Source organism: Pelodiscus sinensis, chromosome 11, assembly GCF_052426305.1.
Source record: "Pelodiscus sinensis isolate ZL-2025 chromosome 11, ASM5242630v1, whole genome shotgun sequence".
Lineage (NCBI taxonomy): Eukaryota > Metazoa > Chordata > Testudines > Trionychidae > Pelodiscus > Pelodiscus sinensis.
Genome location: NC_143062.1, coordinates 23,211,934 through 23,231,303, shown reverse-complemented (window position 1 = coordinate 23,231,303; position 19,370 = coordinate 23,211,934). Strand labels below are relative to the sequence as shown.

Below are 19,370 nucleotides of genomic sequence, written 5' to 3'. Positions count from 1 at the left end.
GTGTAGAACTGTGTTACAGTCTTGGCAGAGTTCCCCCTTGTGGACCTTCATCAGGTTGCTGTGTTGGATCCAGCCTTTCAATTCCACAAGCTTCCAAACTCATTTAAATCCCTGCTTCATTAGCAATTTTGGTCAGCTACATTTGTATCCTTAGTTCGAACTAGGGAGCAAGTGTAGGCATGCCCTGGGTATGAACAGCATCCAGAACTTGTCTCTCAGTGCGGCCTCTCAGGCAGATTCCTGGGGTGCAGACTCTCTGTCTGATACCCCTTCTTTGGGATGTGGGATGACACCATTCAGCTATACTAGGCCTCAAGACCAATTCTGAACCCTGCTAGGGTCTCCAGTAGCTTATGCATGTTGTCCCCATGCATAAGGAGGTGGGAGAGGGGAAGAGAGAGGGTGGGAGGGGGAGGGCAACTACAATGATGAGGGGTTTGGAACAGGTCCCATATGAAGAGAGGCTAAAGAGACTGGGACTTTTCAGCTTAGAAAAGAGGAGATGGAGGGGGGATATGATAGAGGTCTATAAAAGCACGAGTGGGGTGGAGAGGGTGCATACAGAAAAGTTCTTCATTAGTTCCCATAATAGAAGGACTAGAGGACACCAAAGGAAAGGAATGGGTAGCAGGCTTCAAACTAATAACAGCAAGTTCTTCTTCACAAAGCAAAGAATCAACCTTTGAAACCTGTGAAACTCCTTGCTGCAGGAGGCTGTGAAGACTAGAACTAGAACAGAGTTTAAAGAGAAGTGAGATCAATTCATGGAGGTTGGGTCCATGGAGTGGTATTAGCCAGGGGGTAGGAGTGGTGTCCTTGCCCGAAGTTTGTGGGAGGCTGGAGAGGGATGGCACGAGACAAATGGCTTGGTCACTGTCTTTGGTCCATCACCTCCAGGGTCCCTAGGGTTGGCCGCTGTCGGCAGACAGGCTACTGGGCTAGATGGACCTTTGGTCTGACCCAGTACGGCCTTTCTAAGCTCAGGGCTCAGGGTCGGGGGTCTCAGTGGACCACCTTGATTTTCATGCAAACTGGCTCCTGGGTGGCCAGGCTGGCAGCTCTCCTGCCCTAGACGGCCACTTTCCTGTGCCTAGTGCGGAGGTCGTGGACGAGGTCCTGGGCAAGCTCCCGGGAGCCGCCAGCCTGGTCCCAGGAAGAGGGGGAGGGCTGGGGGGCATCGGGTGGCTGGCTCGAGCCATGCCAGGTGCAGGGTCTGCTGGCTGGGTGCTGGCAGACTTGCACCTGGCACGGGCATCGTAGCCAGCCCGTGCCCCTTTAAAGGGGCCGGGGCCGGGAAGGGGGCAATAGAGTTTCCCTGGTGTTGGCCTGAGTGGCCACCAGGGAAAGCTGGGGAGGGCTAGCCACCCACTAGTTCGAATTAAGGGGCTACACACCCCTTAATTCGAACTAGTAAGTTTGAACTAGGCTTAATCCTCGTAAAATGAGGTTTACCTAGTTCGAACTAAGCGCTTTGCTAGTTCGAATTAAGTTCGAACTAGCGGAGCGCTAGTGTAGCGCCTATCAAAGTTAATTCGAACTAATGTCCGTTAGTTCGAATTAACTTTGTAGTGTAGACATACCCTGATTTACAGTTTAACTCTTCAGGGACCACATTATATTTATAGTAAGGAACTCTCTAGCTTTTCAGAGAAGCTTGTTAAATACATGCACACTTTGCCAGTGGAAAGTGCAAGAGAGTTTTAGATCTATGGAAAAACAGCAAATCTTTTTACACAATTTCCTCCCTCCGTTTCCTCACCACTTGTGAGAGTCTTTTGCATCTTGCTTAGTATCTTTTTGGGTCTTGGCCTTAGCTCCTCCTGCCCAATCATCTCATTCTGGGGATATTGTGACCCCCTTAGTAATGAGTGTGTCTCTTTTTTAAAGCAGACTGATGCCTTTTCTCTTTCTATCCTGGCCCTGGGGTTTGTCCATTTTCCAACTCTTTGGGTGTTCAGTTGGGGAGAGGGTTGGTAACACCCTTTATTCTGTCATAGTATGGCTGCTTAATTGATTATTTCATTCAGGATCAGACACCTATGTATCAGCCCCTCTACCTGCCCCCAACAAGTGAGATGATACTATCCAACGTAACAGTTACCACATAGAGTAAAAAGTTACACACAAAATGGAAGCTGAATTAACATATTTCCCACCCCTCAAAATCAGACTGGGGACACTGATAACATGCCCAAATAGCTGCAAATAGACCCAGGTTTTCTGAGCTATTCCTCCTCTGGTCTACATTAGGACCTTATTCCAAAATAACCCTCCCCACAAGTTCAAACATATAAGTGGTGCGTCCACATTACCAAGCCTGTTATTTTGAAATAATGGGCTGCACAATTTGGACTCTGTACTCCTTCTTTATATGAGGAGTAACCCTAATTCTGAAATAGTAAGTTTGAAATAATGTTAGTGTGAACGCTCCGGTGCCGCTGTTCGAACTCCTGTAGCTCCCCAGAATGCTTTCTGGGGCTGTAAGTCTAAGGTTGTGTGTCCACAATAACAGAGCCTGCCTCAGACTAATTTCATTGCTTCCCCATACTGAAGACATGCTAGTTAGAATTTGTTAAATTGGGAGTTCTGAAGTTGAATTTAGTAGACATGGCCCCTGTGATTTAGCCACAAGGTCAACCTTTCTTCCTTAGAGTTGACTGTACTAAGATGCCAAGCTAATGTGATGCTTTTGTGCAAGTATAGCAATCTCACTAGTAATAAGCTGAACAGAGCTGCTAGGCAAACAACCTGTGACTGAAGTAATATGATTTTTACAGGAAAAATCCTACCCACTAGATGTCTGGTCAGTTTAATATCAGTATTTTCAAGTAGAAGCCCCTCATTTAGTAAACTCCACAAAGATGAGAAAATAGCAAAAAGAGAGTTACATCCTCCCACACTCAATGCACAAACATGAGATATTCCAGTAAATAGAGAGTATCTCTCTGCCATTCTCTTTAAGGTTAATGAATGCCTTAAGTAGAACAGAGAAAGAAGAAAAATAAATAGTAAATGCAATATAAATTAAAACATTTTTATGAGTAAGTTATATTTCTGGTTTGCTATGAAGGACTTTGGCTGCAAAAATGAAATCTCAGATGATATTCTTTTAGAATGTTTTTTTAAAAGAATGTGCCAGCAGTTATAATATTCTACATGGGCTAGAGCAGTGGTCCCCAACCTTTTGGTGCTGCTGGGCGCCCGCGGGTGGGGCTGCTCACATGCCGGGCACCCGGGGTCGGGACCACACATGCGCCTGGGGGCAGGGCCACAAATACGCTGTGTGCCCGGAGCTGGCGCCACCCATGCGCCGCACTCCTAGGGCTGGCGCCGCAACTGTGCTGCATGCCCGGAGGTGGGGCAGCCCCTACGGCGCGCACCCGGGGCCGGAACAGCCCATGTCCCATGTGCCCAGGGGCGGGGCCTGTGCCACGCGGCCAGGAGCCGGCAGCACCCATCCCCCACGCGCCCAGTGGTGGGGCCGCCTATGTGCTGCGCGCCCGGGGCTGGCGCCACCCATGTGCCCAGTGGCTGGCACTGCCCATGCACTGCGCGCCCAGGGGCTGGGTTGGCCCGGATCACTTGGCAGGTACACAGAAATGGCCCAGCGGGTGCCATGGCTCCTGGGGGCACTGCATTGGGGACCACTGGGCTAGAGTCATTCCAGCCTGGTACATGTTGCCTTGTCAAAGGTCCAGGGCCACCATTAGCTATAGATCTGCCAGACCTCCCCTTTACTAGAGCAACCATAGGGATTCACTACTACTCAAAACAAGTATTGGCTAGGGAGAAACCAGGCAGATGGTGATACATTGGTCTTTAGCGTCCCCCATTGAGGCTCCTATAAAGCCCAGATGCAAACTAAGTTTGCCAAACTTAATGCAATCCATATATCAGTGGAAATTCCACCAGCCCTCCCCTAGGACTGAATCCAACACATAATGTTTAATAAATTAACTGTGCAATTGCTCTTGTAGCGGAGTGAAATAATATTTTCTTTTTCATTCATTCATTCATTATTTGTATTGCAGTACTTCCTAGGAGCCCCTGCCATGGATCAGGGCTCAGTTGTGCTAGATACAATAGAAATACATAACAAAAGGATGGTCCCTGCCCTGAAGAACTTTATTTGCTAAGCTAATATAATTAGTACAACACAAGGAATGTTTTTATATAGTGGTACCTGATCTTGCACAGTAAGTTCCACTCTTAAATGAGGCCTTTAATACAAACCATAAATAGTAAAAAATAGTGACCTTCATTAGAAAATCAGTATTATACAACATTTACCACACTGTATAGTTTAGAATACTGAAATTATTGACATAGTATGTTTAAGAATAGGAAATAATGGTGGTCTTTTAAATTTAATATCTGAGGGTGCATCTACACTACGCATTTACTTTGAAATAAGCTATTTTGCTATAATAACTCCCGGAATAGCTATTTTGAAATAGCATATCCACACTACAAATGCCCCATTGAAATAGCGTAGATCTATATTGAAGTAGTGCATCCACACAGATTGGAGGCTAAATCGCAATTAAGGGCCCCCAGCAGCAATCCAGGCTGGGCATCAGGACAGCAGTCACTTTCTGTAGCTGCTGTCTGAGGCTCGTACTTAAAGGAGCTACCCTCTATAGCCATGTCTCAGGCTCTTCACCTTGGCCTACCTCCTCAAGGGACAGCAACTCTTCTCACTGGGTGTATCTAGACTACATGCCTCCGTCAATGGAGGCATGTAGATTAGACAGATAGGCAAAGGGAAATGAAGCCGCGATTTAAATAATAGCGGCTTCATTTAAATTTACATGGCTGCCGCGCTGAGCCGACAAACAGCTAATCAGCTGTTTGTCGGCTCCGCGCGCTAGTCTGGACGCGCCGCGCCGACCTGAAAGCATTTTATCGACATCCCCCTTATGCCTCGTAGGATGAGGTATAAAGGGGATGTCGATAAAAGGCTTTCATTTCGACAGGGGAGCGTCCAGACTAGCGCCTGGAGCTGACAAACAGCTGATCAGCTGTTTGTCGGCTCAGCGCGGCAGCTATGTAAATTTAAATGAAGCCGCGTTTATTTTAATCGCAGCTTCATTTCCCTTTTTCGAATACACAAATCTACATGCCTCCGTCGACGGAGGCATGTAGTTTAGACGTACCCACTGTGTGCTTTGGTTGCCCTGGCAGACACCACAGCACTACAATCATGGAGCCAGACATGCTGCAAAACACTCGCTGGCTCTTAGACTGCATGTTTTACCTCCTGGTGCAGTTACTGCAGGCTGTCCACATGGCACTGCAGGAACAGAACCCGCAGATCATTGCTGGGCACCTCTTCACCCCCACTCCACTTGCTGCTCATGCAGCACAACAGCTCCTACCCTCCCCTGCACACCATGCAACCGGCTTCTGGCAATGAGACACCAGTTCTGACTGGTGGGACTGGATCACCATGGAGCGGTGGGACAACCAGCAGTGGCTCCAGAACTTCTGCATGTGGAAGGACACCTTCCTGGAGCTCTGCAAGTGGCTCACCCCTGCCCTCCAGTAATGGGACACTCACATGCAACCGGCTATCGTGCTCCAGAAGCAGACTGCCATCGCACTTTGGAAGCTCACCATATCAGATAATGACTGCTTTATCAGGAACCAGTTTAGAGAAGCGAGATCAACCGTTAGGGCCGTGTTCATGTAGGTTTGACTCTGTTACAATTGTCTTAGGAGGTTGGTGAAGCACTGGAATGGGGTTCCCTAGGGAATGGAGAGTAGGCTCTCCCTCCCTGGAGATTTTGCAGTCCCACCTTCACAAAGCCCTTCCAGGGATGGGGTAGTTGGAAGTCCAATCCTAGTGAGGTAAATAAACACTGCCAAATTAAGTGTAAAAATGTAATAAGAAAAGCCCAAAAAGATTTTGAAGAACAGCTGGCCAAAAACTCAAAAAGTAATAGCAAAATGTTTTTCAAGTACATCAGAAGCAGGAAGCCTGCTAAAAAAACAGTGGGGCCCCTGGATGGTTAAGATACAAAAGGAGCAATCAAGGACAATAAAGCCATTGCGGAGAGACTAAATGAATTCTTTGCTTCAGTCTTCACGGCTGAGGATGTTAGGGAGATTCCCAAACCTGCATCGGCCTTTGTGGGTGGTGGATCTGAGGAACTGTCCCAAATTGAAGTGTCAGTAGAGAAGGTTTTGGAACAAATCGAAAAACTTAACAGTAACAAATCACCAGGACCGGATAGTATTCACCCAAGGGTTCTGAAAGAACTCAAATGTGAAATTGTGGAACTATTAACTGTAGTTTCTTAACTTATCCTTTAAATCAGCTTCTGGACCCAAGGACGGGAAAATAGCTAAGATAATGCTAATATTTAAAAAGGGCTCCAGAGGCAACCGGGGCAATTACAGACCAGTAAGTCTAACGTCAGTACCAGGCAAATTAGTTGAAACAATAGTAAAGAATAAAATTATCAGACACATTGAAGAACATAATTTGTTGAGCAAAGGTCAACATGGTTTCTGTAAAGGGAAATCATGTCTTACTAATCTGTTAGGGTATGTCTACACTACCACCCTAGTTCGAACTAGGGTGGTTAATGTAGGCAACCGGAGTTGCAAATGAAGCCCGGGATTTGAATTTCCCGGGCTTCATTTGCATATTGCCAGGCACCACCATTTTTAAATGTCCGCTAGTACGGACTCCGTGCCCGCAGCTACACGCGGCACGAACTAGGTAGTTCGGATTAGGCTTCCTATTCCGAACTACCGTTACTCCTCGTGGAATGAGGAAGCCTAATCCGAACTAGCTACTCCGTGCCGCGTGTAGCCGCGCAGCACGGGGTTCGAACTAGCCGGGATTTAAAAATGGCGGCGCCCGGCTTATGCAAATGAAGCCCGGGAAATTCAAATCTCGGGCTTCATTTGCAAGTGCAGTATGCCTACATTACCCCGCTAGTTCGAACTAGCGGGGTAGTGTAGACATACCCTTGCGCAAGAGGGCAGTGTGGATGCTCGGCAGGGATTTCTTGTGCAAGAAACCCCTATGGCTAAAATGTCCATTGGAGCTTTCTTGCGCAAGAGAGCATCCACACTGCCATGGATGCTCTTGCGCAAAGCACAGCTCACACTTGGCAGTGTGCACGTGTTCTTGCGCAAGACTTATTGTACAAGAACCCTTGTGCAAGATGTTCTTGCGCAAGAACATCTTGTGAAGACATAGCCTAAGAGTTTCCTCCCATGAGCAGAATGAATTTTGTGTTGTGCACCAGTACTGAGTTCATGTGGCTTGTTTGGATGTGCCACTGTGGCACCCAAGTTATTAATAAACATTTTATAAACCTCTACCTTTTCTCTCTTCTGCCATGTCTCCTCCCCTTGCTCCATCAGCTCCCCTGGTGCCTGCTGCCCCCCAACTCCTCACCCTCTTCTGCTGTCCCTACTCCTGCCCTTCGCACTGCCCTCCTGCGACCTGCCCCCTCCACCAGACCTTCTCTGCCCCCTGTGCCCACTCCTTCAGTAGCCCCACTCTGATCATGTGAGCTACCCCTCCTCATCCCCTCTTCTAATATTCTCCTCTACACACCTGCCCTGCCTCTCTCCTCTGGTCCTTCTCCCTCCCCTGCAGGAGTCTGCTCTTTTGCTTCACCCCCAGAATCCCCTGGCACCTGCACCTTCCCTTATCTCTGCACCCTTCTGATGCCTCCCCCTTCCCTTACTGCCCCTGCCCCCTTTGCCCTCTTTTTCCCTGATGCCCACCCCATCACCACTCTCTGCCCCCATTCTCCTCATGCCCTTCTGTGCCTTCATACATAACTTGCTCCATCCCCACCTTTCTCATGCCCACCCCTTCTTTCAAGCCTTCTCCCACCACCTTCCCCTCTCCCCTCTAGCCCCCCAATGCCCTTCCCCTCTCCTCTCCTCTCCTCTCCTCTCCTCTCCTCTCCTCTCCTCTCCCAGAATCACCCTGTCCCCCCTCTCACTGACACCTCCCCTCCTGCCCTTTCCCTCATTGTCTGCACTTGGCCCCCTGGCATTTGTCTCTCCTCCATGCTGTCCCTTGGTGCCTTCCCCTTTCTTCCCCCACTTTCTCTCTGCACAAGCTCCTTCCTCCCCCTCCCCTTACCTTTCCCCTTACCTTACCTTCTGCCTTCCACTTTGCGGTGCAAGAGTCTGCACTCAGGCTTCAGAAGTCCTTGGACACTGAACCCTGCACAACGCCACGCGGAGCAGTTTTAAAGTCCCGGGCCGTGACATCACATCACACCCAGGTGTCTCCCCACTCACCTGTAAATGCCACGCATGGCAGCAGCAGCCGGCATCAAGCTCTGGCAAGAGAGAGCCAGACTGAAAGCTGCGCACAGTAGGGCCAGGCTGGGGCCAGGACCGGGGAGAGATGCTCTGGGGCCGGGGTGGGAGAACGCGTGGGGGGGCTGGCAGGTGGGGGTCAGGGCCCACTCCAGGCAGGGCCAAGGGAAAGGCCCAGCTCCAAATATTGGTGGAGCAGGGCCCCTTGCTCCGAATATTGCTAGAGCATGGGCACCATGAGCCCATATAACTCGCCGCCCATGCCCAAGGGTCAGTCCTAGGACCAATCCTATTCAACTTATTCATAAACAATCTAGAGAAAGGGGTAAGCAGTGAGCAGGCAAAGTTTGCAGACAATACTAAACTGTTCAAGATAGTCAAGATCAAAGCAGACTGTGAGGAACATCAAAAAGATCTCACCAAAGTGAGTGGTTGGGCAAAAAAATGGCAAATGAAATTTAATGTGGATAAGTGTAAAGTAATGCACATCGGAAAAAATAACCCCAACTATACATATAATATGATGGGGGCTAATTTAGCTACAACTAATCAGGAAAGAGATCTTGGAGTTATCGTGGATAGTTCTCTGAAAATGTCCACTGTGCAGCGGCAGTCAAAAAAGCAAATAGGATGCTATGATTATTAAAAAAGGGATAGAAAATAAGATGAAGAATATCTTACAACCCCTATATAAAACTATAGTATGCCCACATCTTGAATACTACGTACAGATGTGGTCTCCTCACCTCCAAAAAGATATTTTAGCATTAGAAAAGGTTCAGAAAAGAGCAACTAAAATGATTAGAGGTTTGGAACAGGTCCCATATGAGGAGAGGCTAAAGATACTGGGACTTTTCAGTTTAGAAAAGAGGAGACTGAGGGGGGATATGATAGAGGTGTATAAAATCATGAGTGGTTTGAAGAGGGTGAATAAAGAAAAGTTATTTACTTGTTCTCATTATATAAGAACTAGAGGACACCAAATGGAATTAATGGGTAGCAGGTTTAAAACTAATAAAAGAAAGTTCTTCTTCACACAGCACCAGAGGAAGCTGTGAAGGTTAGGACTATAACAGAGTTTTAAAAAGAGCTAGATAAATTCATGGAAGTTTTATAAATCCATAAAAGACTATTAGCCAGGGGGAAAGGAATGGTGCCCCTGGCCTCTGTTTGTCAAAGACTGGAGAAGGATGACAGGAGACAAATTGCTTGATCATTGTCTTTAGTGCACCCCCTCTGGGGCATCTGGCACTGGCCACTGTCGGCAGAAAGGATACTGGGCTAGATGGACCTTTGGTCTGACCCAGTATGGCCTTTCTTATGCTCTTATATTCTTAGAATGTCTTCCATTGAGAGATTTACTGCACCTTTGTAAGTAAATTTTCTTCATTCTCCAGTATGTACCATGTTTAAGAAGGTTTGAATGTCTTTATCATTCTTTTGTGTACTGTGGTTTGAGTTCGAAATCAACCATTAAATTACTGAATATTATTTGATTCTAGTAACTGAAAAGTGCTATAAGATATTTGTATGAATGATACTGCCTCAGTGCACATGAGGTAAGTTATGGCTGTCACATCATTCCCAGAAATAATTACTCTGGGATAATAACAGTCCTGTAGAGTAAGTATCTGCATTATTACTGTATTTAGTAATCTTGGGAAAGACTATCCTGTTGGCACAGAATTAATAGCAGCAAGACTGAATAAATATTTGCCCTCAGTAAGGGTTGATGGGTACTTTTATTTATTTCAACAGCTCAATCTTTTCTGTAAAATTTCCACCAGAAAAAATCCTAATTAATAAAAATTCAGCATGAAGAGCACAAAAAGTATTTTGTTAGCCAGATCCTTAGCCTGTTGACTTGCATCATTTAGAGGTAAATTGTACATGAAAAATGACCCATGATAAGAGTATTTACAACTTTTTTTGTGTAAGGTTTTGGTGTCTTCCATTATGTCTGATGTTGTTGATATGTCTGTAATAGAGATCCAGGACTGCATATCTTTTTTAAAAAACTGAATGAATGGAATTTTAAAGGGCTCTATAGTAACTTTTTCAATCAATTGGACCATTTCAACTTTCAGAAGAATAAATATTAATGAGAAGACGTATAGATGTATTTGGTACAAAACTTTCATGCCATTTCACATTGGATTTGTCTAAATTAAATTTATTTGCAGGATGTGTGAATTCTGAATTATCTCTAAAACTGAGAATTCAAAAGATAATAATGTTTCTATTTGAAGATAAATAATTTAATTACATTTTTTTCTGAGACTGTCAGAATAATTTAGATTTACCCTTAATTAATTATTAAATCCATTCATGAGGATTAAAACCATTCAATGGAGCCAAGATTTAGAAATATACAACTATTTAAATATTTCACCAAAAATCTGGTAGTACAGAAACAGTATGTGAACTGTCTCAACACAGTTTAAATTCTAAACTAAATAAGAAGTGAATTATTGAATCTCTGAAAGAAAGTCAGTCAGAGCCATCCAAATTCTTCCTTGCTTTTGTCTTTTTGTCTTTGTCACTTTTTAATCGGTTTTCAATTTTTATTCCACATATATGGTCTGTATTTCTTTTGGTTTGTAAGAAGATCATCTGAAAATACCCATTGGTTGATAAATTCCCTGAAATTGGCAAAAATTATTTTCAGCTCATCATAAATCAATTAGCAATAATAATGAATATAATGTATGTGCTGCAAAATGAACAAGGAACAATATATCTAAATTATATCACAGAGGGAATTAACTGGTACTTGTGTTACATTATTTGTTTGTGGGTAAAACTACAGTGTATAAATATCAAATCTTAGTGACTAATAAGTGCAATATGGTTCTAATACCACTGTAAATCCAGGCTAATGAACAGTCAGTAGTTTAGTTAAACAACATTCCACTGAAAACGTTTAACTTAGCACTACCATGGGATAGCTAGTTAATAACACAAACAACTGTATAGAAACTATCAGGTGCCACTATCGGATTTCTGTATACATGCTGCTACATATCTATAATGAATCATACCTTCGTCAGAGTTTTAAACCAAGTGTGTGAATCGTGGCATCCATGATGCCAAATGAAATTCTATGCCTAAGACTGATCTGTTACTTCAAATGAAATTAACATAACTACAGTTAAGCATCCTGAGATGACAGAGACTTGAAAATTTTCACTACAAATAAATAAGAAAAGTCATTATTTTGACCAGATCTTATAATAAATTATTTTGAAACCAGACCAATTATCAGAACAAGGGGGGTTTTTGCATTTATTTTATGATAAACTCTGTCACTTTCCAGCAAGAAGTCTCCTCTGTATGCATGCACAAATGTATATACAAAACCCAAAAGTTTAAGGACTATTCATATTTACCATTGTAGATCGAGTCTGTTGCAAAATCGCGCTTTGGAAAATAATTTGATTTCTAATGTAACCTCTTACTTAGGAGTGGCTATTGCATGTAATATGCTGTATATCATACAATACACCTATGATTGTTTTCTATGTGCTCCTTTCCCGTCTTTCTCCTGGTGCCTCATGACCAGTGTACATCGCTGATATGGTGCTCCAGAATTGGGGTTGGGGAGGGAAAGAGAGAGAGAGGCATAGTTATGAGTGGGCCTGGACCCACCCGCTTGCATCCAGGTCCACCCACTGCCAGCCCTGCCTGCAGAGGCTAACCCTCTCCACCCAGTGCACCACCCAGAACTCCCAGTGGGGGAGTGGGGTCGGAGCACCTGCCTTGCTCTGCTGTTCAGCACACGCAGTGGCTTTCCCTGCTCTTCCGCCTAGCACTCTCAATGAGGTTCGAGCACCCTAAGCGTGCCTCGCTCTGCTGCCCAGTGCTCATAGTGAGGAGAGGGGCCCGAGTTCCGAGACTTGCCCTTCTCCACCACCTAGTGCTCCTGCCAAACAGCTTGCAAGTCTCCATGCTACAACCTGATGGGAGCACTGGTTGGCAGAGCAGGACAAGCTCCCAACCCCACTCCTCTGAAGCACTGGGCAGGTGAACAGAGCAAGCCCCTGCCCTGACCTCCATTCCCAGAAGGGCAGTGAGGGAAAGTGAAATGGGTGATGGGTACAGGGCACAGATTATTATGGGGGCTCCAATTTTTATAGGAACCCTGGCCAGATCATCTATCCCTCTCCCTGTTCCAAGCCTAGGTGAAGGAGGGAGAGAGGTAGCTCCATGGTTGCAACTCTCTAGTCATTGCTCACACACCAAGTTGGAGCCCACCTACCTGTCCATTTGGCTATGCCTCCAGCGTGTGTGTTCTGGTTCCTAGACAACTGAGGGGGAACAGAATATTAATAGATATAATTTGGGGTGAGATCTTGTTAATGCAGTACATGCAAAGAGAAAAACGTAATTAAGTCTTAATCAACCTGAGAGAACTTCCCTTTAGGGCAGCTGATCTAAAAGAACTGATGCCTGCAGGCCACAACGGTCCAGTTCAAGTCTAATATGTTAGATGGAGATACAGTAAGTCCAGTTTCCGGAAAGGGGACTTCACTAACTTCAGAAATCTGCTTCAATTTTTAACCACTAGTTGGAAATCTCAATTGGGGCAGCTTATAAAAAATGAGGGAAATATAAGATATGCAAAGAGCAAATTTCATATGAGACAAGGTTGTTTTAGTTCCTACTTGCTAATCTCATGGAGGCTTCCATTGTCTCCTTTGTTATCCTGGTCCACATGCCTGATGTTGGACTTCATTATTAAGTTCAATCTTCACTTAATGTCTGGCCTCCTCTTGTCAGACATAGAACTTGACTTCCTAATGTTAAGACAGCTCGAAGCTGTGTAGTAACAACAATTTAGTATTTACTATAGTTATGTGCATAAAAACAGTATTGTGGGAGGTATTTGTAGCTGGACCATGAACCACATCAGCTGTTTATCTTGGTTTATAAATCACATGGGTAAGAGGCAGGCTTTTTATGCCATCCTTTTATTCTGATTTAGAAGTAGAATTCTTTAGTCCATGATTAATCTGTAATAAATCACTCAAAGTACTATGAACACAGCCCAGAAATCCTGTTAAAAGTTTGGTCTAAAGTGTTTTACACTATTTATTTTATATGTGGAAGATTATGGAACATGATTCCAAAATCCACTGACGTGTTTAACAGCAATGAGTATTGGATTCCGTATGGATATGTCTACACTACAGTGCTATTTCGAATTAACTTATTTCGAAATAGCGTGTCCACATTGAGTGGCCCCTGAATTGAAGGTAAGGCTGGCCAGAACCAGTGCCAAAAGGGCATCAGGGTCAGACTTAGTGTGTGGGGCTGCTGCCTCAGGCTAGCCAAGGTCTGTGCTTAAAGGGACTCGACCCCCCCATCCCGGACAGACAGTTCTCAGATTTCTCTGCTTGCTGGTCCACCTTGCTGAGGGATAGCAAAGCATTTGTGTCTCGGAGTGCTCTGCTTGCCCTCACTCAGGACATCACGGCACTCTGCAACATGGAACCAGACCTGCCCCTGGGGACTCTGCTGCGTCTCGTGGACACGTTGCCAGCAGCCTGGCTGCACTGTCTGCAGGCTGCCATCCCGGAGCACCATCGAGTGGCTGTCAGGATCCAAGGGATCCTGCAGGAGAGCTTCCATCCTGAGGAGCGCTAACAGTCTCTCTGGTCTGTCCCACTGGGGGCTTGTGCCCCATTCCTCCCTCTCGTCCTTCCACTTACCTTTCTCTAGCCCCCCCTTCCTGATGTCAAATAAAAGATAGGTATTTTCAAAAATATAAACTGTCTTTATTTAACACAACTGGGGCGAGGGAATGAAACTCTGGGGAGATGGGGGAAAGGAGGTGCGAGAGGGCAGGAGAGAGGGTGGGAGAATGGAGGGGGAAAACTGGGAGGAGGGAGCTGGAAGGGAAGCTCAGCACTCAGGGCTGGGGGTCTTGCCAGGCCAACCACCTCCCAGCATAGTGGGGGGGGGCCTCGGCGTCCCTGGGGGGATGAGGAGGAGTGTGTGGAGGTAGAGGAGGAAGAGGTGGGGGGGGCCAGGAGTGGGAGGAGAAACAGTAGTGGGGGGGGGGCAGCAGGAGTAGAACCGGCACGGGGCAGAAGGGCCTGCAGGTTTGAATTCATGGCTCGGTTCTGAGCAAGCTGCTCCCAGTGGACCTTCAGGTCCTCCTGCATCCAGGCCTGGATGGTGCAGGGCTCGCAGGGCACCCAGGTGTTGGTCCCGGTACCCCTGCCGCGTGGTGGTGGTCCTGCTAAGGCCGTGGGTGCGGGAGCATGTCCCGGGCGGGGTGGTGCGCCCTGCACGAGCAGCTGGTGCAGCTGTAGAGAAAGAAGAGAAGGGGTCAGTTCTCCCTGGGGACACAGTGAATGATGCCCAGTCCCCCACCCTTCTCCCCCCGTGATATGAGGGTGACCGTGCCCTGCACCGTCAGAGCCAATGTGCTTGCACAGAGGCCATGGCCAGGATGTCTGGCTCTCCCCGAGACTGGGAGCTGCCCTGAGACCGCACCCATGCCCCTGTGCTGTGTATAGTGCGGCAGAGGCGGGGGGGAGACGTCCCCTGCCTCTGTGTAGAGGAGTCGTGTGAAGGGAGAGCATCCTGCTGGGTCCCGCCCCGAGGTTGGGAGCGTGTCAGGTCTCTTCACACATGCATGTGCCTATTGGGCCACAGCCCCTGGGCATCACGCAGCTGGAGCCACCTGCCCAAGGGTGGCATGGCATGTGCTCGCACGTGCACAGGTGGCTGCGTGATCCGTGGGAGGCATGGCCCATGCGTGCGGTCTCTAGTCTCCCTCTCCGCCTCCACCTCCGCTTCCCCCCTGGGTAGGGGACAGTGCTGGCACTTACCTGGTATGGCCTCCCTGGATGACCCTGCCGACTCCGGTGCCAGGACAGCTGGTGGTGGACCCTCTGCTGTGCCTGGGTCAGGGCCCTCCGGTCCTGGCTTGCTGCTTCCCGGGCTGGCGCGGGCTGCCCTGTCCCCCAGGAGTTGGTTGAGGGCGGGGAAGTAGGGGCAGGTGTCAGCCCCTGCTGTGGCACCGCCCCTAGTGGCCCTGGCATACGCCTGCTGCAGCTCCTTCACCTTCAGGCGCATCTGCTCTTGGGTGCGCCTGTGGCCTTTCCTGGCCATGGTGGCCACTATGTGGCTGTAGACAGCCGCGTTTATCTGCCTAGTGCGGAGATCATGGACGTTGGGGGTCTCCCCCCAAACCTCAATGAGGTCCATGATCTGCGCACTAGTCCATGAGGGTGCACACCATCTACAGCCTCTGGCTGGCCCCTGGGTGCTGGGGGACTGGGTGGGGGACAGCTGGCTGCCACTGGCTGCCATCGTGTGGCCACTGGGTGAGGGTTTGCAGCTGCTGGCAGGCCTGGCTCTTGCACGTGCCCAGTGGCCAGAATCTGCCCCTTTAAGGACTCCGGGGCTGAGGGAGGAGCAGACAAGTTTTCCTGGTTGTGCCCAGAGTGGCCACCAGGAGGAACTGGGAAGGGCTGGAGGCCCCCTAATTCAAAATAAGGATCTACACCGCACTTATTTCGAATTAGCTGTTTCGAATTTGATGTTAGTCCTCGTAGAATGAGGTTTACCAAATTCGAAATAAGGGCTCCACTATTTCGAATTTATTTTGAAATAGCGGTTTGTATATGTAGAGGCTATTAAAATTAATTTGAAATAACAGCTGTTATTTTGAATTAACTTTGTAGTGTAGACATACCCTATGGGGTATTTCTCAGATTACACTTTAACTTTCTAATGTCCTTCTTCAGATCCACCTATGACTCCTTCTCCAATTTGAAATGGTCAAAAAAAGCTTTAGGTGACAAGGGAAATTTTTATTACTTGATTATTTAAAAAGTTGTTTTAGAGCTGAGGTAGATGCAACTACCATGTTATCTCTCATTTCTAGAAACATTTACCCATATGAAGGAATGGCATGGTGCCTGTACTAACGGCTCTAATGTGGCTTTTAACCCTCATCCTCCAGTGGAGAAAGATTCCTAGCCATAAAGTCGTTGAAGGCCTTTTACTTGAGGTAGGCACAATATTTGTAAATGCTGGCACCATGCACAGAGCATAGGCCCTTGCAATGTCCTTAAAGGGGTCCAGTGCATGCTGCTACATATCCCTACACAGTAGCTCAGGTCTATGAGGAATCACCCTCTTCGTCCATCTCAGGATGTGTTTAGCATCATCAGTGGATCTGCCATGTTCTTGTATTCAAAGGTAAGAGGAATACCATTGAAACTGGCTCTTGCACAAGGGATGAGGATGAAAGATTTTAAAATCCTATCTCTCCTTTGTGCACCCAGGCAGTGTGTCCAAAGTACCAGTGTTTCTTCAAGAAGCCTCTTGCTCAGTTGTAATCACATCAGCCCAGAAATGCCAAAGAAGGCACAAGTATGCTAAGAAAAAATACCATTAGAACTCTGGAAAACAAACCATTCAATTTTCAAGTGCTTCTAAACTTGCTTTGGAATGGCTTTCATTAGTGCTCGAGGTGTTAAAATGTTTGAGTCATACCAAAAGTGAAGGGTTCACACATGCTTTGTGTAAAGGTAAAACTCTGGCAAACAAGATAAACAGGCAACTATGGCTACGTCCTTTGTATTTTAGCAATACCTCCAGATTTTGTGTGGCTTAGATAGCTAATTGCCCCCTGTATCTTTACATATAAAAAGTGGTAGGGATGTTTAACTAGCAATTAATTTACTAGTCAAGTAGTCGATGGAATTTCCATCGACTACTTGACTAGTCGATAGGCACTTCTGTGGTCTGCCTTTGAAATGACAAGAGCCCCAGTGGGAGCTCTTATGCATTTCAAAGCGGAAATGCTTGCATGGAGCCTGGGGTCATCTGGGGACTCAGCGTCCTTCGCTGCCCCCAGGCTCCAAGCTGCACTTCCTCTTTGAAATGCACAAGAATCCCAAGCTGATCCTGGGCTCCAAGCAGTGCTGCCATTTTTAAATGCTGTGCGGAGCTCCCCAGCTGATCCTGGGCTCCAAGTGGTGCTGCCATTTTTAAATGCTGTACGGAGGTCCCCAGCTGATCCCTGGGCTCCACCAGGCATTTCAAATTGGCAGCGCTGTGTGGAGCCCAGGGTCAGCTGGGGAGTGATTACAACGTTGAGGCGGTGTTTCAAAGGGGTAGCGCCACATTGCTGATCCTGGGCTCTGTGCAGTGCTGTCACTTTGAAGTAACCCTCTCTTCTCCCCCTCTTGCTGCCTCTATCTGATATAGGCAGCAAGGGGGGGAAGTGACTAGTCAACTATCCTGTCAACCATTCGATAAGAATTTGCTTATCAGATAGTCGACTAGTCCTTAACATGTCTAAAAAGTGGTGGTTTCCAGTCCTGTTCTGGAGCTTACAAGCAATTGTTAGTAAAGTGACTAAGCAGACAAAAATGAGAATCTTGTCCCTTTTCTCTTAAAGGATGAGGGATATATTTTTAGTCTTGAGTTTAAACAATCTTACTTTCTATAAAAATGATTTCTGAGGCCTCTCACATGGGGCAATACTTCCATACTCCCACTTGTCTTCTATATGCTAATTTCCCACCTTTTTCCTCAAATGCCTTGGAAGTACTGTACATCAGTAATAAAGGGTCTCCATAGTGGCAATTTGTGTGCTGTGATGCATGCTGTGCATCTTTTGTTTCAGCTTTGTGTACAATTCGAGCTAAGATGAATTTATTGAATAAAGTTGCTAGTTTGCCACCTTACAATTGAGCCCTAGTGAGAAAATAAATCAGAGCCCACTGTCTCATTTGTGCCTGCCTTTACTTCTGTTTCACTGAATGCTTCATTTACATACATTTCATATACATATGGTTTGTTGTTTATTCTTTCACTGCATTGTTACAAAAATATGCCAGAGCTGACTCTATTCGTTAAGGAAACTAAAGGAATTTGGGGAGAATGCCCAGAAATTCAACATTATTTAAATACAATACATGTGTATTTTAAACCTTCTAAAATGCAGCATTCTGTGCCTTACCCCATTTACTAATACTAAAATAAGACTCATCATCTCACACTATTCAGGGCTGTGCTGCTGGAGGCAGATCTAGAGGCCCTCATCCAGTTCATGAGCCTGCAATCAGTTACATTCATGCTTAACTTTATGCACGTGTCATCCTTTTAAAGTCCGTGGGACTACTCATATGCGTAAAGACAATTACAGATGCAACTGATTTTAAGACTGTTTCTTTGCTTTTTACGCTGCAAATACTTGTTGATTTTATCATGAATTTCCCTGAGTATGGGAAGAGTAAAAACTGAGTAAGGACCCAGCGGTGAAAGTAACTTAAAATGTGTTACAGGTACTGTCTTATTGCAACTTGGGTCCCTGCCAGCTCTTTAAATAGCTCCCTGCTGGCTTTTGCTGCAGCTAAGCCAGCTTTTGCTGGAGCTGCACACCAGAGTGCACCCACTTACTTTCATCTCTATAAGGACCTCAAGATTAGCTGACGCAGATGATAGAGAAGAAGGAGTCTGGCAGTCAGGCTGTTAGAAAGGCTGGCTGTGTCTAGACTGGCAAGTTTTTCCACAAAAGCAGCTGCTTTTGCAGAAAAACTTGCCAGCTGTCTACACTGGCCGCTTGAATTTCCGCAAGAACACTGACGATCTCATGTAAGAAATCAGTGCTTCTTGCAGAAATACTATGCTGCTCCCATTCGGGCAAAAGTTCTGTTGAAAACGGCAAGCTGAGGAGTACAGGATCTTTTGAAAAAGCCTGCCATTTTCAAGAGAACCACATCTAGAAGCGGTTTTAAACGGTGCTTTTTTGAAAGAGCGCCATTACGTGATTATGCAAATGAAGCACGGGATATTTAAATCCCTGTTTCATTTGCAATTTCAAAGTGTCTAATTTACATCCCTCTGTTGAAAGGGGGATATAGTCTAGACACAGCCTCACTCATTAAAAGAAGGAAAGATGATGAAACTGCCATACATGAATGGAAAGAATGGCACACTTTGGAAGCTAAAGACAGATTATGGAGACCCAACAAAGCTGAAGACCAACTTATTGAGCAACTTATCTGGACTGAATCTTGTGAGGTTCCCACATCACAAATCAA

General features: G+C 46.4%; 1 protein-coding gene across 6 annotated transcripts in view; it reads left to right on the top strand.

Annotated features, from left to right (window-relative positions):
• The window catches only part of ERC2 (ELKS/RAB6-interacting/CAST family member 2), a 1,139,467-nt gene that overhangs the window by 1,053,765 nt on the left and 66,332 nt on the right, over nt 1–19,370 (top strand). The gene's annotated exons all lie outside the window — the stretch shown is intronic.